The sequence below is a fragment of the Coregonus clupeaformis genome, chromosome 1 (assembly GCF_020615455.1).
Source record: "Coregonus clupeaformis isolate EN_2021a chromosome 1, ASM2061545v1, whole genome shotgun sequence".
Lineage (NCBI taxonomy): Eukaryota > Metazoa > Chordata > Actinopteri > Salmoniformes > Salmonidae > Coregonus > Coregonus clupeaformis.
The window spans coordinates 98,162,941-98,173,384 of record NC_059192.1 but is presented as its reverse complement, the minus strand read 5'-3'; the positions used below and the strand labels follow the sequence as shown (position 1 = coordinate 98,173,384).

At 40.7% G+C, this 10,444-nt stretch overlaps 1 pseudogene; it reads left to right on the top strand.

The window, feature by feature from the left end:
* The first annotated feature begins 220 nt into the window (after window positions 1–220).
* On the top strand, window positions 221–10,297 carry LOC123491560 (annotated as a pseudogene).
* Window positions 10,298–10,444: the final 147 nt, after the last annotated feature.

The window sequence follows — 10,444 nt, the reverse complement described above, 5'->3', positions numbered from 1 at the left end:
ATGTTGTCACTGATAGCGTATTGCTGTCATGTGACTACTCCCACAACCCGGAAAGGGAATTCCTATGACAGCGGATCAGTTGACGTCGAATAGGACTTATATTGAAACAACATTTGGGAAAGTGTGAAATGATTTTCTACCGACGTTTGGTCGAGTCATTTAACTTTTGGAGTCACATACGACCAATTGCAACTATTTTCTAGCATCCGGTGCTGTCGTCATGCATCATAACAGTTGCATCTCGGTTTTTCTCGTGGGCTTACTGTGTTCTATGGGATTTCTGAGCTGTGTGTCTTCCTGTAGTAAGGAACCTGAACCAGAAACACCTGACTGGTGAATGAGACATTAAAAACCATTCGCAATGGGATCCATAACATTGACAAATACCTCAACGTTGCTCTGGACTTATTTGGAGGTCATGATGGATTGTGTCACTATGAATGCAGCGATGGTAAGGTCTCTCTCAGGCTACACACACAGTAAATCATTGTTGGTAGTGGAAATAAAACATGTCCATAACTACTTTGCTCATTGCTTATGCAGACAAGCCACACTAAGGTTGTTAAAAGTGATTAATGTTCACAAACAAAGGAGATAAGAACCATCTGCATGTATTTTGAGTTGTAAACCATTAAACTGGTAAGCAGTGCGATCTCAACACAATTATGTAGCCTCTGAACAGGTTATCTTTTTCATCATAAAGAAGAACTCAGAACACCTCTACCTTTGCTCTTTCCTTGCAGGTTACAAAAACCAGAACCCCGGCCTGGTTACAAACCACCCCCCACCCAATGGATGTGGGACGCCCTCGAGTCCAGGTGAGCTAGTGTCCTGTCTTGACTTCGATCTATAGCAGTGGTCTTCCTTATTAGTCCTGAGGGGGCGCAGTGTGTGCAGGCTGTTGTCCCAGCCCAGCACTAACACTCCTGGGATTACACCATGGTTTTTATGTTTTGTGCTGAGACCTGTGTTTCAGACAGTGAAGCTCGCATTACATTATAGTGTATAAGCTATAAAGGGTGTATCTTCAGGACCAGGAATTTCACTGCACAATCGGATAGGTGCAATGAAATGTAAAGGTGTTACAGGGTCAGCTTTATAGTAGTGTATGTTACCCTGTACAGCGCACTACTGTTTATAGGAATGTGATTACACCTGTCATATATTGCATTTAATATTTGTGAGCATTGATCTAATGGCCATCTCTTTGTCTACTCTACAGTTTGACATCGCATCCCGGCTCCTGACCAAGCGCTGTAACCAGCACGACCGCTGTTATGACACCTGTAACCGTGATAAACACGACTGTGACGATGAGTTCCCAGGAATGCCTGGAGACCATCTGTAGGAGATTACAGAAGATGTTGGGACTGGCCCAGAGTGTCCAAGGTAAGATGGCACCTGGGTTATGTCTATTAGGCATGCAACAGAAAACGTTTTACAACGGAACACGACGGAGTGTTTGTCTGTTTTCCCGTGTGTTGCCTAATGAACACCACCCCTGATTCATGTATTGACATGCTCCCAGTGTCAAGCATTCCTCACATTTAATTCAATAATGTTTACACTATTTTGTAGCTCTGGTTAAATCATACTGAATCCCTGCGCTCACAATTGTCAATTGTTTCACTTCACTGGTAAGTGCAGCATTCAGTCTGGTTTAACCAGGCTAACAATCTTGCTGGGTGGGGAAAATCATACAACTCATCCATATTACTATGTGTACTACGTCTTCTATTTGTAATTTTTGACTTGAGTCTTATTATTGATGATAAACTGTGGTTCGAGCCCTGAATGCTGGATTGGCTGAAAGTCAGAGAGAATATACCATACCACAGGTATGAGAACTTGTATTTTTACTGTTCTTAATTACGTTGGTAACCAGTTTATAATAACAATAAGGTAACTGGGTGTTTGTTAAATATTGCCAATATACCATGGCTAAGGGCTGTATCCAGGCACTCTGTGTTGCGTCATGTAAAAAAACAGCCCTTAGCCGTGGTATATTGGCTATATACTACACCCTCGGGCCTTATTGCTTAATTATAGTACTGCAATGTTGAGGGAGCTAGCACAAGCATTTCGCTGCACCTTTTATACCTGCTATCAGTATACAGGCATGTATAAATGTATATTATTTTACTGCTCTAGGGATATAATTGTTCGAATAACCTTATTTACTATTATTAGTATTGATTTTAATTTTATTTTTCACTTTTGCAAAGATGCATAATGCAGAGAACACCGAAAGAAGAATTATCATTTAATTACCACAGTGAATTATTGTAATGTTTGTTTATGTGTCAATTAATCCCATAAGGGATGGGTTGCCAACTGGTGATTTGACCTCAATTTTTTTTTGCATTCATTCACCTGCTGGAAACAGTTCACGACAAATAAAAAACTGATTTTGATTCGCTTTTTCTGTGTATGTTTCATATGTCTGTATAACATGATCTACTCAGGAGCCCCATGTCTCTCTCTACAGCGTGTGAGAATACTGCAGATCCTGCTGTTTGAGGCTGTCATGCACATGGGGTGTAAACCTGCCGGATAGCCAGAGAGACTCCTGCATATGCAAATTTGGTTTATGATCTATGAGCTGATACCTTTGTAGAATTGTTCTATGCAAAGGTTGTTTAGTGGTTGTTGTGTATGTAATTTGTTTGTTCTTGCTACATTATATGGAGTATCAATTAAGAGAGCGAATATGAATGTTTATAAAGGCAAGAAGAAATTGAAAGACAAATGTATGACTACAAGCACATAATCATACAGTGATAAGGGTAATGGCTACATTATATTGCCCAGTAATTGTATTGTTTTGCTACTTTATAATTATTTATATTGAATGTGTAAATAGTCATGTTTACCTGTTGATGGAGCCACTATGGAGTGTTGACCCTGTGGCCTCCCGCGAGTGGTGCAGTGGTCTAAGGCACTGCATTGCATTGCTAGCTGTGCCACTAGAGATCCTGGTTCGAATCCAGGCTCTGTCATAGGGCTGGTCCTGACCTGAGACCCATGGGGTGGCGCACAATTGGTCCAGGTTAGGGGAGGGAATCAATGTCAGGGATGTAGCTCAGTTGATAGAGCATGGCGCTTTGCAACGCTCAGGGTTGTGGGTCTCGATTCCCACAGGGGTAATGACATTTTTTTTTTTACTAAAATAATAATAATAATGTATGCACTCACTAACTGTAAATCGCTTCTGGATAAAGAGCGTCTGCTAAATGACTAAAATGTAAATGTAAAATGTTGCGTTGTAGGTAAATCAAATGTTTGGAAAACCCCAGCTTTTATTTTTGTATTGTAGTTTGACTCTTGTTGAGCTTGCCTCATTCAAAGGTGTATATACACAAATATGCATTTTGTTTTTATGGTATCCCTCTGTATAATGTCCAAATATGTATAAATAGCGTTGATACGTGGGCGTTCGTTTTGCATGGCCCCGGTGGCTCCTAGGGGGAGGAGTTTAAATATTTTAGACTATTCCAATGGTCCTTCACTGAAATCTTCACTCGCCCGGGTCATCGTACCATGCAAAAACGAACTGGCCCATTGTCACGCCCTGCAATAGAGGCCTGCACGGACCGACTAATCTTTAGCCTGGCATCCGCTCGCACCCGCAGCTTTACACCACATCCGCTGGCTTTCTGTCCGAGTCCCACCCGCAACCGCAAGAACTGGTCCTGAACCTAAACTGAAGTCCAGCAAAATTATTTTCGGCGGAATGCGACGGAGCCTGTTTGCCAGCCATGGAATGCAGCAATTTTGCGCCCTATATAATGAAATGTAAAAATAACTCAAGAAATAGGTTGAATTTCAAGAAATTTTCGCGGCCCATTATATTAGGCTATCGGTATTATTAGTTTATATCAGCCAATAAACTAGAAGCAGTTTGAGAGAGCAGTTGGGGACACTTGCACTTTCTCTTGAGCTACGTTTTATACGCCTACCTTTAGGAGTGGGACGATTTTCTGGGGACAGTGACACATGGATGACTAATATATATTTCTAGGCAATGTAGTAAAACTATAGCCAACTCATATTTAGGAAGTACATTGCTGAAAGATAACTGCCCCGTGTTTATCCGCCCATGCATAGGCTAAAATCTGCTCTACTGCATGGGCTACTGAATTTGAGGCAGCAAGAACGTTGAGAGCACTTTGCGTTCTCTTTGAACTTATTTTCACTACGTTTTGTATATAGGATATAGCCTACCTTTTAGAGGACGATTTGCAGGCGGAGACAAATAAATGGGCATTCCATATTGATTGAAATAATGGTAACCTATGCGCGTTACGCCTTTTTCCTTTTCAATCATTTTATTTATTTATTGCACCTTGACTTAACGTTGGTTGAGTGCCATCCACTTCTTTCCATTATCAATAGTATATTTATTTACGACACTAATAACCAGTCTAATCATATTTAATGTAATTCCTTTCGAAAAAAATGACTGCCACTTGATTCTCTCTGCCCATGCATAGCAGCTCTACTCTATTTCATTGAGACCAGACCATAATCTCTCGGGGACACCCTGTGGACAGATGAAACGGCGAGAGTCTGTCAAGGCTCGCGTAGGATTATGCGATTATGATGTTATCTGGAGGGGATTCAATTAATTCGCCCGGGCGCCCGGATTGGCGTGTTTTGCATCGGGTGAAAGTTGATTGCGTTTGTTTTGGAACCGGGCGAGAGACAGGTGCCCGCTTCAAAACCCACCGCTAGGTCGACGTAATTAGCACGTGGAGTAATAGAGTATGATTCTGTGTTTTCACATGCAAAGGTGATTGCTTTTGATATAAACATCTGCCTTCACAATGAAAAAAAACTAGTTTGAAAATGCAAAAATATATTTCACGGAAAAGAGATGTAGGCCTATGCATGTTTCTGGACGATTGATCACGCTGCCAGGATTGGAGCGAAGGCGGTACAAAAAGTGACAATCAGCAGTTAAGTATCCATTTTTTGATTTATAAATTAATGATATGTACCCATTGATTCTTGAAGAATATTATAATTTATAAATGCCCCATGAACTTAGTTCAACTGGCATACAACATCAGAACCCAGTTACAAAACGTGTTTTAATACAATGTTTGTAATCAAATAAAATTTAAACAAATAGCCTACTACAGCCTCAAAACATGGTTAAAACTATACTTTTGATATAATGGCTGATCAGTCCTTGCATCCATAGTCTAACTATGATTTGAGAGTGGTTACATTTCTCCAGCCCTATCCTTCAGCTTTTTACCGACAACCGCTTTGTTATGAAAATGTATGCAATCACTAACTGTAAATCGCTCTGGATAAGAGCGTTCACAAATGACTAAAATGTCAATGTAAATGTTATTGTTTCTACTGCTTTAACTGATGCAGTGGTTTTCAAGCCCCTGTGCGGATGATAAACGGTTTCCACTAGATTCAGCCACAAAATCAAAATAGTTTGTATCGTAAAAAAGAAAAAATGCTTTTGGACACATAAACACGGGGCGAAATTAGCAGAAGGAGGGTTTTGGCCAAGTTTCCGTTTGCGAGACGAGACTTCGCCAAAGATGATGGATATACTGACAAGATAGCCTACTTGTCTCCTCCTCCCTAATGGGAGTCGTTGACCCACAAAGCTGCACGGTGGGGCTGTCTAGCTCCTGTCTATCCTTTATTTAGATTGCGGGATACATCTAATTATTTTAATACTTTTTGAATATTCGATGAGGGTTGTAGACTTCAACCGCCTGTATTCAACAGAGAGATATGCTATGCAAGCCCTTACTAGCCTCATTATCATGAATATGTATTGACATCTCGAAACAACTCCATTATAAAGTGTTGTTTCTCAAAGTTGCCCTTCTGATGTCACGTGTCCTACTTATATCGGCACACTGCAACAACCTATGCATTACGAAACTTCTATAAGATCAAATAAACCTCACGTAGCAAATAAGCCACATTCCATTATTTTTTTAAACCAAATTCGACACTCTCATTGACCTCCATACAAAACCCCCGCTTGGTGAGCGAATGAAACAAAACCGCTACCTGCTGGAGAAGACAGATCTCTGGCCGAGTTATCCCTCCGCTCGCCTCTTCCTCTCTGATCTGCCTTCCTTTCCACAAAGGTAATCCCCCAGAAGTAAACAGGAAATTACACGTTTATGAGAGAATTTTACTTCTGGTTAACCGAGTGCTGTTTCTGATCCCATGTAAACTCAATACCTCCTGTCATTGTGCCCTTGATCAAGGCAATAATCCCCACAAAGTAGAACTGCACTGTTAGTGGTCAACCCTCCATCTGAAGAGCTCCTGTGTGCAGGCTTTGCTTTAGATCCAGCCCTGAAACACCCAAGTCTGTCTTATCAAGGTCTTGTTGAGCAGCTCTTGTTTAGCTACAAATGTGGTTAGACCAGGATTGAGCAAAAGCCTGCACACACAGTAGCTATCCTGGAGGATGGTTGCCACCTCAGGAAAGTGATTATGATCCACATACAAAAAGATGAGCACCACTTTAGCTATCTTGGGTTGTAAACATTAAACTGGTACAGGCAACCCCCCAACACTCATCTGTAGTCTCGAACAGGTTATCTCTCTCTCAACAAGATAAAAGAAGGTGGGATAACTCAGAACACCTCTTACCTTTGCTGTTTCCCTTGCAGGTTACAAACCAGAACCCTGGCATGGTTACAAACCATCCCCACCCAATGGATGTGGGACGCCCTTCTTCGGAGTCCAGGTGAGCTAGTGTCATGTCTGACTTGATCTATAGCAGTGGTCTTCCCTATTAGTCCTGAGGGGGCGCAGTGTGTGCAGGTTGTCCTGCAGCCCAGCACTAACACTCCTGATTCAGCAAGTCATGGTCTTGATTATCAGCTGTGTCAGAGAGTGTTGGGCTGTGACAAACCCTCATGGTTTTGATGATTAGCGGAGACCTGTGTTTCAGACAGTGAATCTTGCACACACCATGTGCAGGCCAGCTGCGGGGCGCTTCAGGACCAGGAATTTTGATTCGTTTTTTAAATTTATTAGATCCCCATTAAATGGGGTTTAATGGCGACAGCTAGTCTTACTGGGGTCCGACACATAACGGAAAAGACATTACAGACAAAATACTTTACAATTTACATACATTTAAAAAACATTAACATGTAGTGTGTGTGTGTGTGTGCATCTATCAGTTACACATACATTTCAGTTCATACACACAAACAGGAGAGGCTATGCCATCAGGTTTAAGCTTATTTGTTTTTTTTAAATCAGGTCGCTGTTCACTTGCTCAATATAAGATGCAAGGAGTTCCATGCACTCATTTCTGTGTATAATATTGTACGTTTTCTTGAATTTGTTCTGGACCTGGGGACTGTGAAAAGACCCCAGCATGTCCAGGTAAGTGTGTGTTTGTCAATGCTGTGTGTAAGTTGGATTATGCAAACAATTGGAATTTCCAACACATTGTTTCTTATAAAAGAAGAAGTGACTCAGTCAGTCTTTCTCAACTCTTAGCCAAGAGAGACTGGCATGCAGAGTACACATAGCCCTCTGATCACAATGAAGAGCAAGATGTCTTTCTTTGCAGCACATCGAACTCCACAACCTCATGCATGCAAGCGCCTATGCTCTACCAACTGGAGCTACACGGGCCCCGCGGACACAAATCGTGGACAATAATCAAGATAAGATAAAACTAGAGCCTGCAGGACTTGCTTTGTGGAGTGTGGTGTCAAAAAAACAGAGCATCTCTTTATTACGGGCAGACCTCGCCCTATCTTTACAACCTTTGAATCTTTATGTTTTGACCAAGACAGTTTACAATTTAAGGTAACACCCAAGTAATTTATTGTCCTCTACTTGTTCAACAGCCACACCATTCATTGCCAGATTCAGCTGAGGTCTAGAACTTACTGGAATGAAAGACCACTGTTTATAGGAATGTTATTACACCTGTCATATTATACACTACCAGTCAAAAGTTTGACACACCTACCATTCAAGGGTTTTTCTTTATTTTTACTTATTTTCTACATTGTAGAATAATAGTGAAGATATCAAAATCATGAAATAACACATATGGAATCATGTAGTAACCAAAAGTGTTAAACAAATCAAAATATATTTTAGATTTGATTCTTCAAAGTAGCCACCCTTTCCTTTGATAACAGCCTGCACACTCTTGGCATTCCCCTCAACCAGCTTCACCTGGAATGCTTTTCCAACAGTCTTGAAGGAGTTCCACATAAGCGCTGAGCACTCCTGGTTGTTGCTTTTCCTTCACTCTGTTGTCCAACTAATCCCAAACCATCTCAATTGGGTTGTGGTCAGGTGATTATGGGAGGCCAGGTCATCTGATGTAGCACTAATTGGCCACTCTCGCTCTTGGTCAAATAGCCCTTACACAACCTGGAGATGTGTTGGGTCATTGTCCTGTTGAAAAACAAATGATAGTCCCACTAAGAGCAAACCAGATGGGATGGCGTATTGCCGCAGAATGCCGTGGTAGCTTATGCAGCTATTGTGCTTTGAATTCCTAAATAAATTACTGACAGTCCTTTTAGTTGTGGTTTCTTTGCAGCAATTAAACCATGAAGGCCTGATTCACAGTCTCCTCTGAACAGTTGATGTTAAGATGTGTCTGTTACTTGAACTCCGTGAAGCAATTATTTGGGCTGCAATTTCTGTGGCTGGTAACTCAGAGGTAACTCTGGGTCTTCCTTTCATGTATGTCCTGATGAGAGCCAGTTTCATCATGTTTTAAAGTAATGATGGGATTATCGTTTCTCTTTTGCTTATTTGCTTATAATGGTAAAACAAGCTCCTTCACGACGCCAGGACAGCGGAGTCACCTACCACCTTCCGGAGACACTTGAAACCCCACCTCTTTAAGGAATACCTGGATAGGATAAAGTAATCCTTCTACTCCCCTTATCCATTTCAAAATAAAATAATAATAATAATAATAAATGTAAAGTGTTATCCCACTGGCTATCATAAGGTGAATGCACCAATTTGTAAGTCGCTTCTGATAAGAGCGTCTGCTAAATGACGAAAATTTAAATGTACATTTTGAGCTGTTCTACCCATAATATGGACTTTGTCTTTACCAAATAGGGCTATCTTTATTTTTACACTGCTGCTACTTGCTGCTTATTATATATGCATAGTCACTTTACCCCTACCTACATGTACAAATTACCTCGACTAACCTGTACCCCCACACACTGTTGTTATTATTATTATTATTATTATTTTGGTTTGTTTGTTTATTAAATCATTTCTTAACTCTATTTTCTTAAAATGACATTGTTGGTTAAGGGCTTGTAAGTAAACATTTCAATGCTAAGGTCTACACCTGTTGTATTCAGTATATGTGACAAATACATTTTGATTTGATTTGATTACACCTGTCATATTATATATTGTACTGAATATTTGTGAGCATTGACTTAATGGCTATCTCTTTTGTCTACTCTAAAAAGTTGACATTGACATCCCGTCCTGACCAAGTTCTATAACCACGACCATTGCTATGACACCTATAACCGTGATAAACACGACTGTGACGATGAGTTCCCGGAATGCCTGGAGACCATCTGTAGGAGATTACAGAAGATGTTGGGACTGTCTAGAGGTCCAAGGTGTGTTATAGCACCTGCTATGTTTCATTAGGCATGCAACAGAAAACGTTTTACAAACGGAATATGAAAAATGAGTGTTTCTATCAGAGAACTCCAGGTAGTTTGTCTGTTGAACACAACCCTGATTCATGGTTGACATGCTCCCAGTGTTGAACACAGAGCAGGACTTTACTCAAGCATTCCTCACAGCACTAATAATGTGTACTGGCTAAATCATACTCGAACTCTGCGCTCACAATTGTCAATTGCTCTACTTCACTGGTAAGTGCAGCCTTCAGTCTGGTTTAACCAGGCTAACAATCTTGCTGGTGTGGAAGATCATACAACTCATCCATATTACTATGTGTACTAATTCTTCATATTACTTGTATCTTGGATTAACTTATTATTGATATTGATACTGATTATTGTACTGCAATGTTGAGGGAGCCAGCACAGAAGCATTTCGCTGCACCTTTTATACCTGCTGTAAACTGTGTAATGGACAACAACATGATCTACTCAGGTTGATGATTCACCATGTCTCTCTTTATACAGCGTGTGAGAATACTACAATTTTGCTGTTTGGAGGCTGTCATGTACATGGGGTGTAAACCCTACATTGACAGCCAGAGAGACTCCTGCAGTGCACATGCAAATTGGATGTCAAGCGTGATCTATGAGCTGACATTTGACATGTATTGAGCTTGCTCTAGTCTACAGACATATGCAAACATGCATTTTGTTTTTACAGTATCCCTCTGTATAATGCCACACCCTGAAACATGTTTTATATTATACTGAACAAAAATATAAACGCAACATGTTGT